This window comes from Amia ocellicauda, chromosome 3, assembly GCF_036373705.1.
Source record: "Amia ocellicauda isolate fAmiCal2 chromosome 3, fAmiCal2.hap1, whole genome shotgun sequence".
In the NCBI taxonomy this organism is placed as follows: Eukaryota; Metazoa; Chordata; class Actinopteri; order Amiiformes; family Amiidae; genus Amia; species Amia ocellicauda.
The window spans coordinates 34462158-34483706 of NC_089852.1; the positions used below are offsets into that span (position 1 = coordinate 34462158).

Below are 21549 nucleotides of genomic sequence, written 5' to 3' on the forward strand. Positions count from 1 at the left end.
ATTATTATTATTTGTATTATTATTTTATCATTAAACAGTATTTGAATAGAAATATGAGAACAGCAGAGAAGAGATTGGGCATAAAAATAAAACCATCCACAACGAACAACAACAGCAATAACATAATAATCCTAATAATCCTAATCATAGTAATAATCATGTTTGCATGATGTTTTATGTCATTGCTAGTCATTTATTTGCATGGAAAGGACAGAACGTCGTTCATTGCAATGAGATGTGAAAAACTGCGTTTGGGACTGTATATATCTTGGATAAATCTTTATACATATATAAGGAAGATAAAATACCTTTTATTTCTCCTTAGCCACCATGTATTCTGCAGCTTTAAGGCTGATCACTCCAGTCTAGACTTCAGACAGGCATACACACCTGTCACTGTCTAGACAGGGGCGGGGAACAAAAGAAAAAGCGTACCCCCAATTGCCCTGGCTGGGTGTCAATCACAAAATCCTCTCCCGTGATTGGTCAATTTAACGGTCCACAGTTGCTATTTCCAATCCGATTGGCTCGCAGAACTGTCAGTATTTTTTTTTCTAGTTGGCTTGCGGTCAACTGGGGTCGTTGTCTTTAAAAATAAATAAATGAGAAAATAGAAATGCGTAGAAAGTAAAAGGGGACGGACAACAATCTAACTTGATAGTGTATAAAAAAATTGATAGGCAGCCATTTTATCCAATGTGGGCTAGATTATCGTTGTAGCGGTTTTATTGACAACTAATTTGCCCAATCTTGAGTAACACGAAATGATGGACATTTATAATTATCAATGAACATCCTCTTTTATATTAGATGGATCGCAAACACTTATTGGAGCATTTTGGGGGGGAAATGTACAGTCCGCTCGAACGAGAACTGTGTAAAACTTTGTACTGGCGCCCCAGTTTAAACACAGTTGCACTTCTGCTACAAACACAAATCCAATCCCGAAAAACAATGCCGAACCGAAACTGTACATTTTTTTCCGCTGGACAGTGCGCGCAAGGTTTATACAGCGGAGACCGTTGAGTCACTGCAGCCCAGTGTCCGCCATGTTGGCTCGAAGAACACTAGCCGTCTTACATCACTCTCAGATTCTACATTAGAGCCCCAATGGCGTCAGTTTCAACCTTCCACATCTTTATAAACAGAGGGTGTGCGATCCTCTGATTGGCTGGCTTGCTGTTGAGCTACGCATTCTCCCGCGAATGATAGTGAGGCTGAAGTTGTCTACACCAATGACCTATAGGAGGGCGTGACCAGCGGCCATCTGTGGCCAATCAGGGGGAGGGGGCGGACACGGTGGGCGGGGCCGGTGCTCTTGCAAAGGTAGGCTGCAGCGTGTGTGTTTATTGATGAGATGAAAGAAGATGGAAGTGAGAAATGAAACAAAGTAGGGAAAAATATTAAAACACACAGAAAAAGCTGGCTGTGGGGAAAGCGGGGAAGCTTTACAGCGCTGACACCGCGGGAGTGGGAGGACAAGCTGGGAGCAGAAGGTAAGAATTGGGGGCAGGAAGGGGAGGGGGTGGGTGTTGGTGAAGTGTCCGTTTTATTTATAAGAACAGAAATGTCTGTTATCCAAAAAAAAAAAAGATAGGGTAAAAAACTTTTAAAGTAAATGCGCACGCAAATGTGATGACCCAGAGCGGTGTTACAATAGTCTCCAAGTGTTACCCTGCCTCCGGAGTCTCAGGGAAACTGATTTCTAACTATTTCTGGTTTCATTTCGCACACTTACTTTGGACATAATTGATATTAAGTTGCATTGAGCTCCGGAGCGCTGTCGGTATCCCGGACTCGGGGATGCACATGTCTGCGAAGCGTGTGAGAGAGGCAGGGGTGCATGGGAATAACATTTGAAACATGCCTGGCAATAAACCCGAGACCATTTTTAATTGCTTTAATAATTAAAAACTGCTCCGACGGGCTGGCGGATGGGAGCTGCTGTCCAGTGCGGTGATTGTGATTTGATGCGGCCGGGGAAGACGGCAGTGTGTGCGGGCGGGCGAGCGCCAAGTGTCGTTGTCTCTGAAGTCGGAAAATTAGGAAAATCAAGCCTCCCTAAGTGTGCGCTGTTCCCCGAGATGACGCTGATGTGAGGGGATAAATAAATATATAACCAAATGACAGTTTAGATGGCAAGATAATGGGTGGGAGGGGATGTTTATTAACTATTTGTAGCCGCAATTGTGATTAAGTCGCGTTTTCTAATCTGCCCGGCCGTGTTGCGCTTCTGCAACCCCGCGTTTCCCGACAACTTTCTTAGCCTTTTCCCCCCTCAGTGCATGAATGCATTGGCTCCGGCACAAGGTAGGACGGATGTTACTCAGTCCTTGAGTTTTTATTGTCATTATTGTGATCATGCAATTGTGTCCAACTCACAATCATGGTCTGTCCTTTTTATTTTATTTTTCCAATGAGGCTACGGGTTGTTGTAACACAGCCCCACAGACAGACCCAATCTCTCCCGATCATACCTGCCTTTCTATGGACAAACAAATGCAACAAAAGACGGGGAACCTGTGTTAAAATCTCCCCCAAGCCTCATCCAGGCTTTACAAAACGAGGGGTGTAATAACATCTGTGTTGTGAACTCTTATTAATGTGATCTCCGTGCATGATGGTTATTTTCTGTCTTCTCTTTTTGCGCGGATGAGGGAAAAGCTTCTTTCCTGGCACTGAAGATTTTGGTGCCATGTTTTACAAAATGAATGCCCTCTTTTTTATCACAGGGTAAGTGTTGTGAAATGCCAGCTTTGCCAACACCAATGTTGTTTTATATTGGCGAGCGGGGGGCACTTTTTAACATATTTGCAAAGCCGGGCCAACAGCACAGAAAAGGAGAGAAGGGGGGGGACGACTTGCAAGAAAAACAAAGAAAATATACACGTTTTGGGAGAGAAATATGGCAGGGGGTCAGATCCAGGGGGTGATTGTGTGAGCCGGTCCTACTGTAATAATACGCAGACAAGACAAGGTGAGCCGAAATCGAGATGTATTGTTGGAGTATTAATCCACAAACGGCCGATTTATTTCAGATATGACCTGTGAACACCGCTGATAGAAACTTAGTGTTTTTTATGTATCTGTGCATTTAATTATTTATTTATTTTAAAGAAAAGAAAAAGACTACATGGCGCGCCCTCCCTCCCTGGCGCTTTGGGCACTGATGCTCCACAATATTATAATCCTTATTTTTGTGTTATTTATGCATTCATGTATTCCTATAGAAATGAGATGTACGCACTTACAGCCCGGTGACTAGTGCTAGCAAATCGGATACAATAAATCATGCTGTGAATGAAGAAAAGCCTGAAACAACAAGCCCAACCTGTGAAACAGAAACTTTAGTTTAATATGAGTAGTAACAGTCGAAATCGGCGTATTTATGATTAATTTGGTGATGCGGTGCTTGTGGGCGGTGGAGTGAGTAAGAAACAGGTGTATTTGACCTTGAAAGTATATTGATATAGCCAAATAATGTGTGAGTAGCAGGGCATCCTATATAGACACAGGGTGGTTTAACTATTTCAGCCATCAAAGCGCAAATGTGCCCAAACGTCTGAGTCCCAGAGCCGGGCTGTGGGTTATCGTGAGTATTGGTGTGATTTACTTTTATTTTCTTTCCCCCCCCTCTCCATTGTGGTGCTTGTTATTTTTGTAGCAATGGGTCTCCTAGATATACGACATGTAAGCTGTTAATATATCTGTTTTTACAGACACACAGTAAAGCTGTTGATGTGGAAGTCCTCTGTCTACCTCGCCATAGACGCACATATTATGTTGTGTATTTACTTGCCTGTTTTGAATACGAATATAAGTTTTATTGTCGGAAAAAAACTCAGAGAGGGTATCCTGTCCAGTTTATACATAGTGTTGTTAAAGTAACGTATTGGCACAAAAATCCCGCACTTATGTCCCCCACTAAGGGAGATGTAAAATATGAAATTGTGAATGTTTTTATCAATATGATTTTGTTACCTCTCCCTTACACCCCAGTCACCCTTTATCTTCCGTTTTTAGTACAACAAACTGATCATCTCCTGACCTTTTTGTTGCTAATACTAGTATTGATTAACTATTAATCATTTTTATTATTCGGTCAAACTTTTTTTTTTAAAACGGGTATCTTTTTTTAACCCCTTCGGCTCTGTATTCCGAAGTTAGTAATCTTAAGTGCATTTTAAAGTGTTTTTAGTGTGAAGGCTTGGTTTTAAATGTCGGCATAGCCTTTAAATGTAGGGATTGATGTATTGTTGCTTTTCCTAGATGAAAGGCAGCAATAAGGTATAGAAGGGGGATTTATATAAAAAATGAAAACCCAATTATAGGATTTATTTCAGAGCATCTGCACTAGTATTGGTATTTATGAGTTTTATTATTGTGGAGTACTATGCGACAATTTGCTTATTAACAATGGCAGCAAAGTTAATAGAGTATCTATACCCAAGTGAAAAAATACCGGTAGATATTAAAAAAAATAATATTGGGCTTCCGACTTTCCGCAGATAAAGTCGGTGTTTATAAGCAGCTTCATTTTGACTGCATGACATACATTTTTTAAAAAGACACGCTTTATGAAATAGGTTAATAAATGTAATTAAAGGATGCATCGTATGGTTATTACTATTTCAAGAAAGAGGGAAACATGTTAAGTGAATCATTAGCTTATCCATTTTTTGTATTTATAGTCATAGTCGTTTAACATAATTTTCTGTACATAATATTCTGTGATGAACACGTTATATGCTTAATATTCATTATTAATCATATACACCTGTGTTGAAAGTACAGTGATCCACAAGGACAGTATAGTAATTGTTTTTTTTATATATGAAATCTAGTATGTGAGTTATCATCACTTTCATGTTGAAATGTTTACTTTAATATTGTATTTCTCTCTAGTTTTGCTGAAGACCCCCCCCCCACACACACACACTTTTCCCCTTTCATTATAAAATATTCCTATTTTCTGCTTAAAAAACATAGTTTAGTCAAATGAAAAGACAAGTGAAGCCCAACCTATAAGTTTAACTTTACACAAAAAATGAATAAATTAATACCTTTGATTTTTTTTGTGTGTGTGTAAAACAGACATTTTATTATAAAAATATCCCATATTAAACTGTGAAGTTTGGTGACCTGAAAGATTGGATGCTGTTTTGGGGATTTGTTAAAATTGAATACGTAGTCAGTAATACAAACTCTTCCCTTGTCCTGAAATATTTTAGGAGTGGTGTCAAATACAATAGTCTGTATTCCTGCTATCCAAAGAAATGTTGGAACATTCGGCCAGATATTGTCCGGATAATGTTGATGCATTTCTCTGAATCTGAGTGTGCTTACCTTGGTGTAGAAGGGAAATGTCTGTATCCTGTCGGAATCACAGGTGAAAACAGTTAAGGTTAGAGCTCAGTGACTGATGGACAGCATTGCTTAGCAAGATAAATTGATGACGCAATGAAATAAAGACTGGATTTAATTGGCAAAATAATTGGAACGCCTGCACTTTTGGCTCAAGCCTAGAATTTACAGAATTACTTTTCTGTTTCTCTAGGCTATATAAAGTGAAACTTGGATGAACTACTAGTACAATACAATGCAGATCTGTCTGTTCTCCGAGTATTGACTGCACTTCGTAGGAATTTGTTACACAATTTTAATTGCGTGGGATATTACAATAAGCATGAATATGTCAGGAGAAGTGCATCAAATCTGAATATATACATGGTATTTCTTTAAACTAGTGGATTGGAGCCTTTACATTAATATAGAGGCTTAATTATCCAGTCTGTGAGTTCTTGCAGTGTTTTACTACTAGTAGTAGATCCTCAGGACAATAAATTCTCAGTGTGGTTTATGATTCTCAGTCATTTAAAGTTGTCGAAGGATCAGTATATATGAAAAGTTGTGAATGTGTGTTTTATACACTGCTGTCTTCTGCCTGAATAACTTTGTGATTATTTCATGTTGACAGAAGTGTGGTCCTACAGTATTCACCATATACTAGCAATCATCACATATTAGTGAAGTGTTCAATTTTAAAAATGTCTGTTTGTGTATATGTTTGTTTTTATATATATATATATATATATATATATATATATATATATATATTATAAATCTTGTCTAAATCTGGAGTGCCATTTTCACTGGCATTCCATACCACTTACTAACAGTGAACCATGAGGGCTTTTAGGATGTGGTTTCCAAAGGGGAACCTCATGATCCACTGTTGTTTCATAGATAATACACTAATAAAAAGGAAATCTGTCTTGAAATGAAATACAGAAGAGACAGTCTAACCTAATTTTTGATCTAATCAATGTATCTGACCAAAACCATTTTTTTTTAACATGGGATATTGATACATCGGAGTTTCAGGTTGAAAGAAGCGTTTGCATTTATAGGTTATCAATAATTCCCTCAAAAAAAATATTTGGGGGTTTATTGGAGGACTTTAACACAACCATTGAAAAAGTGCCAATCAGTGTAGACAAAACTTGTCAATGTCATTAAATATTACAACTCATTAGCTGTTTAAGAAGTAAAAGAAGAAGGTTGAGATGATATTACGATGTGTAATCTTTCATGTTGTTTATACATCTGTTGTAAAATTTCAAATAGATATGAAAGCAGTGTCTGAGAGGAATTGCCTATTCATACAATTGACATACCTGTATGTGTGTTTTTATAGAAGCTGTGTATGTTTATATGTTCTTAAGTATATGTACTCTGAAAAGAGGTAGAATGTCTAAGAAACAAAACCCCTGTTTTGAGGGTAGTGGTACAAATTTATAAGCTATAAAAGTTGACAGATTGCAGAGTTGTGATTTTTATTGTGTTCACTTTTAGTTGTGCACTGCTTCACCTCAGTTTTATGTTTGTTAACGTCTCAAACATTTAGTCTGCCTGTATTACTGGATAAGGTTAAATCCTTTAATCTCCCCATGCGTAAAGGCCAAACTGTCTTCCTATCTCAGAAATAAAAAAACAGCATACCTATGAATATGCATTTAAATTAATACATGTAATTAGATTATTAATTCTGCCATAAAATTCTGTAGACATAATAATAGAAAAACAACTTTACTCCCTTGATTAACATATCTTTTACCGGTTTGATTAAACAAAACCTAGTCTAGCTATCTGTATGTATGTATGTATGTATGTCTATTTTTAACCATTTCAGGGATATTACTTTCCATACAAAAACAAACAGTCAAACAAACACAGACATTTTTTGTCCATTGCTTTGTCCCACAGAAATCTATATTAATTATTAAATAAACTGGTTTACTATGATGCTTTCAGAAGCTGATCGGAGATAATTGTCACCTTGTAAAAAACTCAGAGATGCTACCCATCATGGTAAAAACATGAATTTAAGATCAAAGTACCAAAAAGCAGCAACATTATATAACCATGTAAATGAAAGGGAGACTTCACAGCGCCTTCCCTGTTTTTCATAACTTTTTAGGGCCTGAAGTTTGATTTAAAATCTAATCTGATCTTTCTTAACCAGCTTTCCCAATGTGTCTGTTTTATTCTTGTATTGCATTTTACAGTTTAAGTGAGGTCCAGTATATTTTACATGTTGTTAAAATGTTAAGGTTAATGAAAACAGCAAAAAAATAATAATAAAACATGCTGACTGGCTGTATAAAACAATGCATGACATTCCAAAGTGTACACAGAATGTTCCCCGTGGCAGGAAACATGAAAGTACAAACCTGACCACTAGCAAATTTACATATGCTGTTTTATTTTAATTATGCTTTTCGAAGCCCTCTGTGCATAGTTACACAACATTGCAGGTAGTCCTTGCTTCTCTTGTAATCAGTGTTTGAGTTGTGCTGAACTGAACTGGACTTAAATGAACATGGATTATTGCAGCTGTGCAGTGATAAGACGCTCGGTATAACACTGCGATTATTTAAAAAAACAAAAAAAAGTTTAAGCACTTTATGCAGATAAGAAAAAGTAGGGACGTTTCCAGAGTGAGTGCCTGCCTGTCTGTGTCATGCTGTACATGTTTTGTAGATATGTCTTCAGTTTCCTGTATTACTTAAAGTGTGTAGTGCTTTTCAAAGCAGCTAAAAATGGACCACATATCTGATAGTTTTTGTTGTTGTTGATTTATGTATGTATTGATTGATGTATTTTAAGTTCAAATGCACAGCCAGTGTCTCTCTTTGAAAAGGTGCACACTAAACTGAAACCAAATCCTGGAAAGCACTGTTGTGGGGTTTCAGTCAGTCAGTTCAGGAGATGTAGACACAAGCAGAGAAATCCTCTTTATTCGATGTGCATAAAGGGAGCCTCACCTCAGCTCAGTAGTTGCCAGGCAAAACTCAGTGGTGCATTTTGAATTTGATACTTCTACACATGAAGATCGCAGGTGTTGCAGCTCCATTTGCACACCTACAGGATTAACTCCTTGATTTATTTCCTTTCATAGCAGTAAATGCTTACATTCGGCACATATATCATTACATTTTCCTGCTTTCCAAAACCTGATCAGTAACAGACAAGTTAACTCTGCAACTTCTTTCCTGTTCTGTCCAAAAGATAACAACATTTTTAGTATACCACATCCTGGCACTATATAGCAATACACTTTATTAAAGAAATATGCACAGAAAGAGCTTTTCCTTCATCAACAATATGTGAACTTAACTCCACTTAACTGAACTTAACCTCCTGTAATAGTGAAAATTAATTTTAATTTAACAAAGCTTAATTTATAGAATCTTCAATTGCACAGAATGTTGAATTATAGCTACCTGAAGGAAAACAATGGAGGACTTAAAATACAGGACATTTTAATAATGTGATTTGTAGACAGGTAGATGATTACTATAACAACAACCATCATCATAATCATACAAAGTTTTAAAATATAATTACAATAAAAGTTCCTTGATCAGTAATGATTATATAGCACATGTAGTACTAAATAAGGTTTTAAAAGAAAAGCATTTCATAACTCTCCAGGTGGAATTAATATTAATTACACTGTAGCTATATTGTAATTACATGTGTTCAGTATTGAAATGCCAATTATAAACACTTAACTGCTTTATTTAATTATGGTACACTATAATTAAAGTGTAAACTCACAAAGCTAGACAATCTTTTATGGGGCCACAAATAAACTTCAGTAATGCACAGTGGCATTACATTGATAGGATGAATTAAGTGCTGTGATGACATTTTATAAATCCCAATAAATCACACATGGAATGAGATGAGGTCATTCGTCACTATTAGTGAAAAAAGGTATAGTATGAAATGCAGTTTTTATTAACGAGTAATGCTTGTTTGCTTATTAAAGTGTTAATTGATGCTTGATTAGAAGGACATAGTCCAAGTTGAAAGCTTCCATTTTTTTTTCTTTCATCACAGTTGGTTTCCTATGCAAACAATCTAAAGTCAAAATTTGTCTTCTCTTTCTGCAGCCCTTTTTCTGGAATACATTGTGACATAGCTGGCAGATAAAGGTGGATGAAAAGATTTATATTTTATCACATTGAATTACTGTAATTATTTTTGTAACCTTGTAATCATTCGCCAACAACATCTTAAACACAGCCCAGTATAATTCTGTAATCATTGTTGCTCCTTCTGTGAGTTTGTTCTCTGTAGTCCTTGCGTTTAGCTTCTCTGAGTGTTTTCCAAGACACTTAAGGGGTTAATATTTATATTTCATATTGTTGATTTGTATTGATTAAGTATAGCCTCGTATACAGTGTGATTACTGAATAATAACTAGTGCTTCAAATGGCTAGCACTAGATCTGTTTATATAAAGTATATAGTCTGGAATGTGGGTAATTGAACTACAAAAGTGTGTGTGTGTGTGTGTGTGTGTATATATATATATATATATATATATATATATATATATATATATATATACACACATATATATACACATACAGCTCTGGAAAAAATTAAGAGACCGCTGCTAAATTATCAGTTTCTCTGGTTTTACTATTTATAGGTATGTGTTTGGGTAAAATGAACATTTTTTTTGTTTTATTTTATAAAGTACTGACAACATTTCTCCCAAATTCCAAATAAAAATATGAATGGAATGGAATACATGTAGAGATGCTGATTGAAGAAAAAATGCAGTGGTCTCTTTTCTCCAGAGCTGTATATATATATAGCTTGTAGAGGTTATTGTGTCTGTCAGTGTAATGCTGCAGTATTTTATGACGAGGGGAATATTCAACAGAGCCACACACTTATTTAATTAGATAAATATAATTTGCGCCTGAAATATGGTTTAATAAATGGGACATTGTGAATCTAAAAAAGAGAGAGAAAATAAAATGAAGTCTCGGAATTAGCTTTTTATAGCCACACTTTCTTCCACTCTTAAAATGCTTTTCTATTTTGATAGGCTGTGATGCTTAATAATTCAGGTTTATGATGTTAATAATAATATTAAATATATAATAAAATGGAGAAAGTGAGAAAGGCAAAGGCCTATGAGTTTGAGATACTACAGATATGGGACGCAAGTGTGCCGTATAAACCAGAGTGCCTTACACAAGTCAACGTCATGCACACCTGAGCCAAAGTCAACATGCAAGAAAGACCAGAGCCCCGTTACAGTGTGTCGTCTCCAGTTATTGAGCTCTTCCTATGTGTGAGGGTTGTTGCTGTCCTCACATTGCATGGGGGATCAGCGGTGGCGTTACTGGTTACAGCAGCGCATGGACTGCAAATCGGTAACATGTGCCAGATCTCGGCAAGGCCTGGCACATTCTGGAGAGTCTCCCACCAAGACATCCCATGCATTTTGACAGATTTAACTGGGTATATCTCATTCATAAAACCCCACTGTCTAGCTCTCTTCCCCTTATCCTGTATATATAGGCCAATGTGTATAGCAATTCTATAATTCAAAACCAAATATATGTAGCAAGATGCATAGTAAATTCTAAATGTACTTTTAAATGATATTCATATTGGTAAATGTAATCAATGCACTTATTTATACTGGTTTAATTGGCATAATCTTTCTGAACTGTGACTGTTCCAAGGAGAGAGACAATATTCACCATTCTGCTACTTCACAGATTACCATTTTAATCCCAACCAAACCCCAACCCCAGCCAATGCTAAAATTTGAAGCCAGACCTATACACATCTACACACAATTGACCACCAACTTGGTAGAAACTCAATCCTATCCCTAATGGAAGTCTTACATTTACTGGGGACTAGGCTGGAGTAAAGTGTAACCCTAACTTGTTCACTAAAATGTATTTAAATTGTCCATTAAACTAAATTACAAAACAGTACCATAAAAAAACCTATACAGTATGAGAGCCAGTTAAAGGTTGTGTAATGTAGCCTATTTTTTCCTCTTTTCATATAAACATTAATAATTAATACATTACTGTTACTAATACTCATGAAAAATGACACGCAGGATACACTGTAAAAAAAATCCATAAACATATGTGTAATTTACTGTATTTTTTCAATGTTAAAAAACATTTTAATATATGGCTAAAATACATTGAATAACCTGGACATTTACTATAAATAAACATAAATTATTTATTTATTAGCAGATGCCCTTATCCATGGCGATTTACAAAATATATATTATCCATAATTGTTTTTAATGTACAGAACCATTTTGCAGAACACTTCCATTCCCCCTGAATTGAATGTGAAACCTTTAAAACATTTAATCTGACTGCAAAAATACTGTACTTTTGTAACATTATGGTAAAAGCTTTAAAGGTTTTTTTCTTTAAGGGTTCAAGTATGTGTTTTAACATTGCTTTACCGTAAAGGTAAAATACATAATACATACATACTTTTTCTTATCCTTTGAAGGGTAATTACTGACCAACTGACCAGGGCCTGAGCAGCAGATGTATTATTTTAGATGTCTTTAATAAAATAGTAGATGGTTTCTATGGTATTCTCACAGCACAGTTTAAAATACCGTAACGCTGTCCTGCTGGAAGACGGCACTGTGTCCAACATTTGCATAAGGGACAGAGGCATGCTGAGAGCAGCCCCCCTCATAGGAGATGGCCAGGACTGGGGGGAGAGTGAGAGAATGTTAAAAGTTTAACCACTATGTTTGTATTTGTTACTGTACTGTGAGCCCCAGACCCTCCTGTGCTCACCCTTGTCTGTCTACCCTGGCTGGGTAAGTGTCAGTGTCTAAGTGTCAGTTCACTGCTGTTCTTCATTTTCACTGTACAATTAGGTGGAGTACCTTAAACCTCTCTACAGTTTCATCAGGTAAATTCACAGCAATTCACATTCAAACTTTACTGGGCTTTACTGTAAATTAACAGTGATTTTTTATACAGTGTAGTTAAGAATTATGCCGCCTACAAATTCAATTCCATGGGAGGAATGGGTGGACCCAAATTGTGGGGAACAGGAGTCCACTCCAGGCCCTGATGTTAGTCGATTGGTCGGGCTTCCTCGGGCCTGTGTTGTCCTCCTCCTCTCTGGCTGGTCCCTCGGCAGCGCACGCTTTCTCACCCGTCAGCCTCTCATGGCTCTGAACACCTGCTTAATGCTGTTTTTGTTTCTGATCAAGGTCTTGTGTTAATTGCATTGGTTAAGCGGCTGGTCATTCAATGAGGCTAGATGGCAATGAAAATGATACATGCCATTACAGAAATATTCCATATTGTGAAACCTAGCCATCCGTGCCATGAAGCCGAGGACTGAGAATGAGAGCCTACTGATTTTTTTATTTTTTTTGGTCTGTACTTCCATATGCTTTCTTCGTATTTTGATCAGTGTTTTGATATGCAAACGCATATTTACTGAAACCCTCTCTAACCCAGACATTGTTAATGAGTAATTCGGAGAGATCAAAATGAATAGATACCATTGTTAAAGCATTTCGTCAGGTGTTTCAGATGGGAGGCTGTGTCTTGCTGTATGTCAACGCTTCTCTCGTGTGTGAACCCCGAGGAACAGTACTCTACTGTGCTCTGCCCAAACTCAGTTCTGTGGGCCTGGCGTATTTGGTTGCTCACACACACCCTGACAGGCACAGTAACTCCAGTGGAATGCTGAGGGTTAGCATGTTGTAGTGGTCAGTTGGGAGAGACTGTCGTCTGTGCAGTGCGCTGCCTGTCTTGCATTTCTCGCTTCTGTAGATCCCTGAAACATCCTTTTACACCTGCTCCCCGGTGTCACAGGGAATGAGATTGGTCGGACCAGAAAGCAAAGTTTGTGGTTTTCTTCATTTTCCATTGGATAAATTGATGCCAGTGCTCCTGAAAGCAAGGGCTGTATTAAAATCTTGCCATTTTCTGCAGGCTTTCATATGAATATCTGAAAATGTGTGATTGTTGACACATTTGTCTTATTGTGGAGCTTAAATGCATCTTAAACTAAAGGGACTTTCTTCTGTGCACGGCAAGTACAAGAGAACCCCCCTGAGATTTTGGCTAGAAAAGGAAAGTTTTGTTAGTTTATTTTAAAGACTTGCCCTATATACTGAAAATAGTTGTCCAACATTCTGTAATGAAATATCTGGATGGCATTGTCTGTTTCCACAGCCAGTGTATTCAGCAGGCTGAATGCCGTCCTTGCTTTTTTTCCCCTTCCATTCTGCTGTGTGTGCCCAAAAAGAAGAGATTAGGCTAGGGTTTAGAGGAGGACTGATGAAAACACTTTTTTGGGATGAATCTTGTAATTGCAACACTGAACAGCTTTCTTTTTATGGTTTTTCATGCTTGTAAGGGGTTTACTGCAAGCGTCAGAGTGTGAGAGAATCATTTCATAGAATAACAGTCATATCCCTGCTCTTTGATTTCAGTAGAATACAATATGCCTCAACTCTTTAATTAAGCAAGGCTTAGTTACTGTACTCTGGAACAATGAATAGACCTCCTATGACCAGTAGGTTTTTTCCCCCTCACAAAATTACTTAAGTAAAAAAAAGAAAGGTTCTTGATCTCGTTAGGTGGTTTTTCCCTTTTGTTCTCTTTCTCGTTGTGGGACATTATATTCTGGTGGCATTGAGAGCCCTTAATCTGACACGCATTTCATTGTGATAGTCAGAAAACCTAAAAATCCAGCAAGGGGGGGGGTACTCCAGTATACCTGTAACAAGGATAATTAGGGAAGTGATGTATTTATTTATTTATTTATTTTAAATATAGTAAGCCATCTTCCGTGGGTTTTCAACTGCCTTCATTTTTCAAAGTTGGCAAAGTATTCCACTAATTAATTAAGACAGGTTTGATTAACGTAGATAATGAAAATGGAGCTCGACAAGCTTTTAAGACTAATTTACAGAGAGAGGGAGAGGAAGATTTATACAGTACCAAAAACCTTCTGTTAAGCAAATGTTGAGAAATGTACATCTGAAATGTGTAGCTGCGCTGGAAGACAATGGCCTGCAGTTGGGTGCCTTTCAAATGAGCAAACAAAACACACATGTGGGTCAGTGTGAAGTGTAACATATTTACAACAGGGTTTTCCCAAGTTAAATGGGATGGTGCAATGGCTATTCTTTTAGTATTTGATCATCTTTAAATTTCAATTTACATCCAGTGGAATGTTGTGTGAAATACTTATTTTAATTAGAGTTAAATTAACAATCAAACAATGAGGGGGGAGAAGATACAAGAACTTGTGCAGTGAATCATGGTTTGTATTACCCGTCATGCTGTTCATGTATTTTCATGAAAGTATTGAGAGCCATAATCCGTGTTACTCATGCCGTACATCTTTAGTGACACTGACCACATGGGACACATATTGATTTGTCATATCAACTGTCATTTCAGATATTAATCAGTGAATTATTTAATTACTACTTAATAACAGAGCTTTGCAATGGTGTGGCCAGTGAGAATCTGACCTGTGCGAGTATATTTTTCCATGCCATTTCCAAATGCAGTCCAAAAACTAAAAAGTTAGACCTGTGGTGACTTTTTATACCAGGTGTCTTGACCAAACTGAGCTCATCTTATAGCAACAATATGGCATGATTTTCAAAAGGAACACAGGAAGCAGTTCCACCATAAATCTTTAAAACCTCATTGAGGTTGCTTAATAAGCTTAATTGATTTTTGTATTTTCTTTTTAATTTTGTAAAATGTATAAGGTTTCTACACCTTTGAAAATAAAATATGGTTTCATAAATCAGACTAAAATAATTTTCCTACCAACTTCTTGCCTTAGCCCTGTCATGCTAATAGCCTCCCCATCTTGTTTTTTTTTTAAACACTATTAACTATGTGCTTCATTTTGAGCGTTTTTCCACCTCAAATAGCTGAGATTACATACAGATTGAAATTGTTACAAACTGCAGCAAACATCAAGGAATTAAACGGATTTCTTCAAAATGATCGATGGCCAGTGAATTAATTGGGGCCATGAATTGGGGTCTTTCTGTACCTTTGCAAGGCCAAATGCACTTGGCGATGGGGAGCGTCCTGCAAAGCATGGGATCCACACAGACAATCATTAGCAATTTGTTTACCCTTCCAAAATTAGAAATGGATATTAAATTATAATCATGCATAAACAGCAGATGGTGTGTGGTACAATGACGATAGAAGATAATAAATAAACAGAATTAAAACATTTGGTAACTAATCTAGGGCGGCAATTCGTCACTTGAACAAAAGAAATGTTGGCATTAATATTCCTTGTGTGTCTTCAAAGCACACCTTCGGAACAACTTTAGATGGAAGGTCTTTTAGGTTTGATTTAATATCTTTTGAAAGCCCGGTTGTATTGGTTTGCTTGGTACAGTAGAAGCCAAGCATACAGTAATATTAAAGTATCAAATAATGGAAGTCACCGCCTGTGAGGCATACTGAGGAGGTGGAGAGATCAGAAATCCCCATGTGATCTGGGGGAGATAACACTAAACATATTTTGACCAGAGAAGACGCTTCTTCTTTTCACACATTTTGTAATTTTAAAATAAATGTATAGTTAAGACAAATGTATTGAATGGAAGAGTGAGGACTTCTTGTGTAAGGTAAAGCCTTGAATTTGGTTTAAATGAAAGTTCCAGGGGTTGAGAAGTGGCTGCTGTGTATAGTGTACATTCTTTCTTGGATCTGATCTATACTGTCAACTTTGTGCCCTTTTTGGTGACTTTGTGTTGTGTTTGCTAACACAGGGGTAGTTATTTTAGCAGCACAGCAGTGAAGAGGAAGGAAATGTGAGATACAGGAATATAATTTATGAAAGTATTAAAAAAACAAAACAAAAAAAACAATCGCCACATTAATCTTTTATGTTAGGTTGTAATGCTGGCCAGCAGTTCACAATCCACATGACTGTTTAAAAAGGGATTTCACTACTTGGGTAATACGTATTTAGAGGGCCAGTAACTGAAAGCTGAGAGAGCGAATCAATCCACTGAAGCAACGTCCTGGTGTTTTCTGATTGGCTGATTGTCTTCCTAACTGGGGAGGTGCCTTCTGGTAGTGATAAAGTCACAATGCTTTTAACAATTGGTTCAGAGCAATATATTGTGTTCAGGACAACACTAATGGAAGAAGTACGTATTTCAAGAAGCAAGATGGTTTATACTGACAGTCCAACAACAACCCAGAATGAACGTTGGTTCTGTTTTATTTCTGTAATAAAATGTCCACAAATTTGTCCCATATTTTCTTTCTGTGGACTGCGTTAGCCCTTGTTAGATTTGCACCTTTACACTTGCAAAATAATTTTGAGGAAACTGGTTATCAGATCTGGACCTGCTTTGAAATGTCCCTGTTTATAACTTTCGAACAAGCCTGTTCGAGTTTCCTTTGATTGGCAGAAATTATCTTTTGTTTGTGTGTTTCACAGTTCCATTTTATATATTATAGTGGTCATTTCTCAGACTAAGGCTGACAAAAGAACCCCAGAGGTTTTAAATTGCAGAGGAGTACACAAATACATACATTATTTAAACAATAAACATGTTACGGTTTACAGGAAAAGTGCATTTAATGAATCCACATGCTTCTTGATATCAGTTCAGCTAAAATAAGTCTGTTTCTGTTAAATGTGTAACACAGATGTTAATATGATATAGCCTACTGCACTTTTTTTTTTACAATGCTGCATGCTATATATTTTTATCTACAACATTAACACCCTCTTTCATTTTTTATTCTCATAGGTATTTTTATAGTATACAACATCTATGCTGTGTGTTGAGTTTGTTTTTCTTTGTGATGTTGCATGCCCTTTATACGAGACCTCTGTGTTTTGGCTTCACCATGGGAAAGCACAGCCTCCGTCTCCAGAGGCCTGAGGTGAACCCTTCTGCTCGTAAACCAGTAACTGAAAACATCTCTGCTGAGCCCGGCTATAGCGTTACAGCGTCTGCTGTCAAGTACGAATGCTGTGGAGGTATATAAGGACAGCCAGTCGTCATGCATTTAAAGGCAAACTGCAGTGAACAAAATATAGGAAAGCACTTTTACATGTTCTGCTCATCATCTAAGATGGAGACAGTGCTGTTAGTTGGATAGCAGAAATGAAGACTTGTTTTTTTGTTTCTTTATAGATTTGCATGTATTTTTATGGTATTGGTGGGGTTAGTTTTTGTTTTTTATATTTTGTAATTTGTTAAATTTAGGCTATATAAGTGTGTGTGTATTATTACAGTGCATTATCTATGATGTTACTATACCAGTGAGCTAAATTATCCTGGAATCACTGAAGGGACACTATAGGCTGCAAATAAGCTTGCAGTTTGTAATTTCCCAAAATACAATATTTAGTTCTAAAGAGCTTAGCAAAAAACATCTTATACCTCTCCCAAGACTTAAAAATCAAAACTAAATATTCATCAAGTTGAACACAAAGGCACGCAAATGAAGGCTGCTAAGAAGTCACAGTTTTGATGACCCTATAATGTGCTCTTGACATTTGACTACAAATAACTAGATTCAGACCCAGGTGTTGTAGAATATTTGGCTCATTTGAAAAACCTTCACTTCAGCTGCTTTCTCTCTATTTTCCAAAATCTCATTAGCAGTAAACGCTATGAATAGTCCGGAGAGTTTTCATTTTTTTGTATTTTATTTATATATTCTATAAATATGATGGTGTCCGTTCAGGTCTTACAGCACTTCATTGTGACGGTTATTGTAAGAATCTCTGAGGTGTCCTTGACAAACTAGTGAATCAAACCACTTCATGAATCTTACATGGCGCTGGCTGTATAAAAGCAATCCTATGCTCAAGTTGTGAACTAGTAGATACATAAGCTGATGTGTGCTCTACAGTAAGATATGATCCCTTTAGTAAACACTCGCCTTTTCTTGGGATCAGTTCTCAGCGGTATGAGCCATCAGCAGTCCTTCTTGGTAACATAGCGTTCTCTAAGTATGGCTGATTGTCACACTAACACTGAGGGCATTTGTCTTTGCCAATCTTGTGCGGTCGCTTGGACCAAATTCACTCCTAGTATTGTGCCGTTTTCAGAGTCATCTGGGTCCTCTGTTCAGATTCATTGTGTTGCAGATTTACCATGACATGACATCTCTACATTTCATAAAGCTGTGATAATTACCTGATACAGCGCGGGCATCCGTTCAGATACACTCCGTGATTTTAGGAATATGCCACTGAGTGTCTGCCATGGGGGGGTGGTTTGAGTGAAAGTCAGTCTCATAATTGTTTCTTTCTCTAAATGTGTTATACACTTGTAGTGGTTTAAGGTCAGTTTTGAAGGGCAATTTTACACGTTCCATTTACGCCGAGACTCTGCTTTAATAGGTAAGCATACTGTAGTATCCGCTTTAATTGGCTTTGCTTGAAAGCAGGGCCGAGGCAAAACCTTAAGGGAATCAATCAGGTCCAAGTTGCATTTGCCACTCAGTCCCAGATGAGGCTGCAGACAGTGCCAGATAGAGTGGTTCTTTATCCTTGGCTTCTTTTGTGTCCAGTGTCTTTTTGTTGTGTTTCAATCTACTTTAGCACCAGGTGCTTTTAACCTTTAGCAAAATCTCACAATCCGAGGATTCACAAAAGATGAAAAAGGGAATTGTATTTCACAACGAAAGGTCAAATTATTATTGGCATCTCTGAGTTGTGGCCATTTTAAATTGTCCCGCCATTCTTTCCCTCGTTTTAACTGTTTAATGTATTGGAATGTCCCAGCCCTTCGAAGGGCTCGATAACGCTGTATTTGCACAGTACAAATTACTTAAGCGCAAGCAATTGTGCACCAACCCTAGAATCAAAGCACTGTAACTTAATCAGAGTTACGAGACAAAGAAGAAGAAGTTACAAAGAAAATGGCAATTAACATTTTGTTTGAGTAGCGTGAAGTGTTCAGATTACTTTTTCCAAATGACTTAATGCTTGGCAATCATTATTATTTTGAAAAATTAATACAGTGAACACAGGGGCACATATCTGTTCTAACAAATGGCATGTGTCTGATTCCAGTGCCTTTTGGTTATTGTACATGCATCGAACATGTAACAGGATTACTCTTTACTGTATTGCACATGTCCTAGTATGATTTAAAAGAACTTATGCTCAGTACAGGGGAGCTGCGATGCTGAATAAGATGATAATTATAGTAATTATCAATAACAATTGTAATCGTATTGTAGTAGATTAAAGCACTTAAAGTTCTTACCTTGATGAACCATCCAAATGAAGTGTCATTCACTGGCTGCCAACATATAGGCCTTGTTTTCTTCAATATGTTACCCCCCCAAAAAAAAAAAATAATAATAAAAATAATTATATATATATATATATATATATATATATATATATAAGGTTTTATTGAATGCGTTTCCCAGAAAGTCTCTTATTTGGTACAGATGTACCTTTTGAAAGATTTGCAAATTAAAAGTTATACCAGTTCTTGCCGGAGAGATGTTTAGCCCCTGGAATGCTAGCTGGCAGTCTTCCTGGGGGTATTGGAATGGCGAGCTGTGTACTATTAATCAAACGACTGCTAACACACATATTCATATATGCAAATATGTTGTGTAATTTCCCTCCGAAAGTGATCATTATTTTCTCATATCATACTTTCAGTGCAACACCTGGATGGTATCTTTTTTTTTGTCTCTCCAATGAAGGTAGCCTGAGTTCCTTTTTAAAATGGTATTCCTTTCAGAACACTTTTGCTTGTCTGTCTAACCATGATCGTTATATGGCTTTTTTTGCTTGGTATCCCAATTAGCATACCAGGTACAGTACCTCCATATCACTTTATGTACAGTTGCTGACTAGTTTCTCAAGAACATATGCTGGATGGTACAAAGCCAGAATTTTGATTGGTTTTTCAAACGCAGTGTTTTGCAAACCATCAGTGGCATGTAAACTTTTTTCACATTCACTCAGAGATTATTATTTGTGTATTAACTCTTGGACAGAAAAAAAAACAAACAGAGATGTTTCCAAAGTAGGGTTTTGATTAAAGGTTTCTAGAGCCTGCATGAGCTGCCTTTTTCCTTGTTGAGTAACATGTGCTCTGCAATTATGGACCACATTTTAAACGGAACTGAAGAACTCTTAAAATCATCCAATTAGCCTGGTTGTGCACACTTTTACATCTGGAAAAAACAGATTCTAAAGTGTCAGAGTATCATCCGATTGTCCTGAAGGATTCAATAAAATGTAAAAATATACTGCATTGCATAAACTGAGGCTGCTATTGGATCGATTCTGCTGCTTTGAACTCATCACCATGTATTTGTTATGTTTTTTGGGGGGAATTTACAAGTACCTTAAAGTTCTCTTTTGATGCAGTAGGTCTTCTGAAAGCGAAAAAATTAAACTACTACATTACTTCAGTATGAAATTCACTTTTATGAATTTCACGATAATGTAAATGATACTGTATATGATAAGCAAATGAGCCAGCTATGTTACAGTAAAATACATTCAACTTTTCCTTTAGTCTTCCATGTAAAACTGCCCTTTTCATAGAAGGCCTTTTGTGGGAATGGGATTCATTCAAAACTTGCATTGATAGTTTTTATCTAAAGTAAGTTTGCTTTACCTATCAAGAAATATTATAATTGTAAAAAAAACAAAAAAGGCAAGATTTGAATCAAGTGTGGTAGATAGTCATTCACTGTTAAATGACTGTTAAACTGATGATAACCAGTAGTCTTTGTCAACTGGAATCTGCTATATTGGCATGATTTTGATCAGGACTTTAAACACATTTCTGTCTTTAATTTTAGCTGTGAAATGCAGTATTAAATTCTTCAGTATTTTATTACCAATCTATTACTGCAGTCATGAGCCAATGTGCAAATCCATTTTCTGCAGACTGCGTAACAAAACATTAAGCTTCACACTGATAACATGCTACATTATCATTGATGTTAGATGAATAAAGACAAAACTGACTGCCTTTGTACCTCACTTGGAGGATCAGCAGTGTAAAGTAAAGATCTCAACTTTATTTAGGCTGAGTATTTTTATTGCGTCCTCACGAAGGATCACATGTATGCATTTCATAAATCTGTAAAAACCAAACTAACAAGGAAAGAATATTATCAAGTGTAACTATGCTTAGATATGCAGTGTATCTTTTCAT

The 21549-nt window shown here is 36.8% G+C and overlaps 1 long non-coding RNA gene across 1 annotated transcript in view; it reads left to right on the forward strand.

The window, feature by feature from the left end:
- Nucleotides 1-1323: 1323 nt before the first annotated feature.
- Nucleotides 1324-21549, forward strand: part of LOC136746554 (uncharacterized) — a 50370-nt gene continuing 30144 nt past the window's right edge. The window contains exon 1 of the long non-coding RNA XR_010816401.1: nt 1324-1496. This is a non-coding gene — a long non-coding RNA (uncharacterized LOC136746554). The remainder of the gene's footprint in view (nt 1497-21549) is intronic.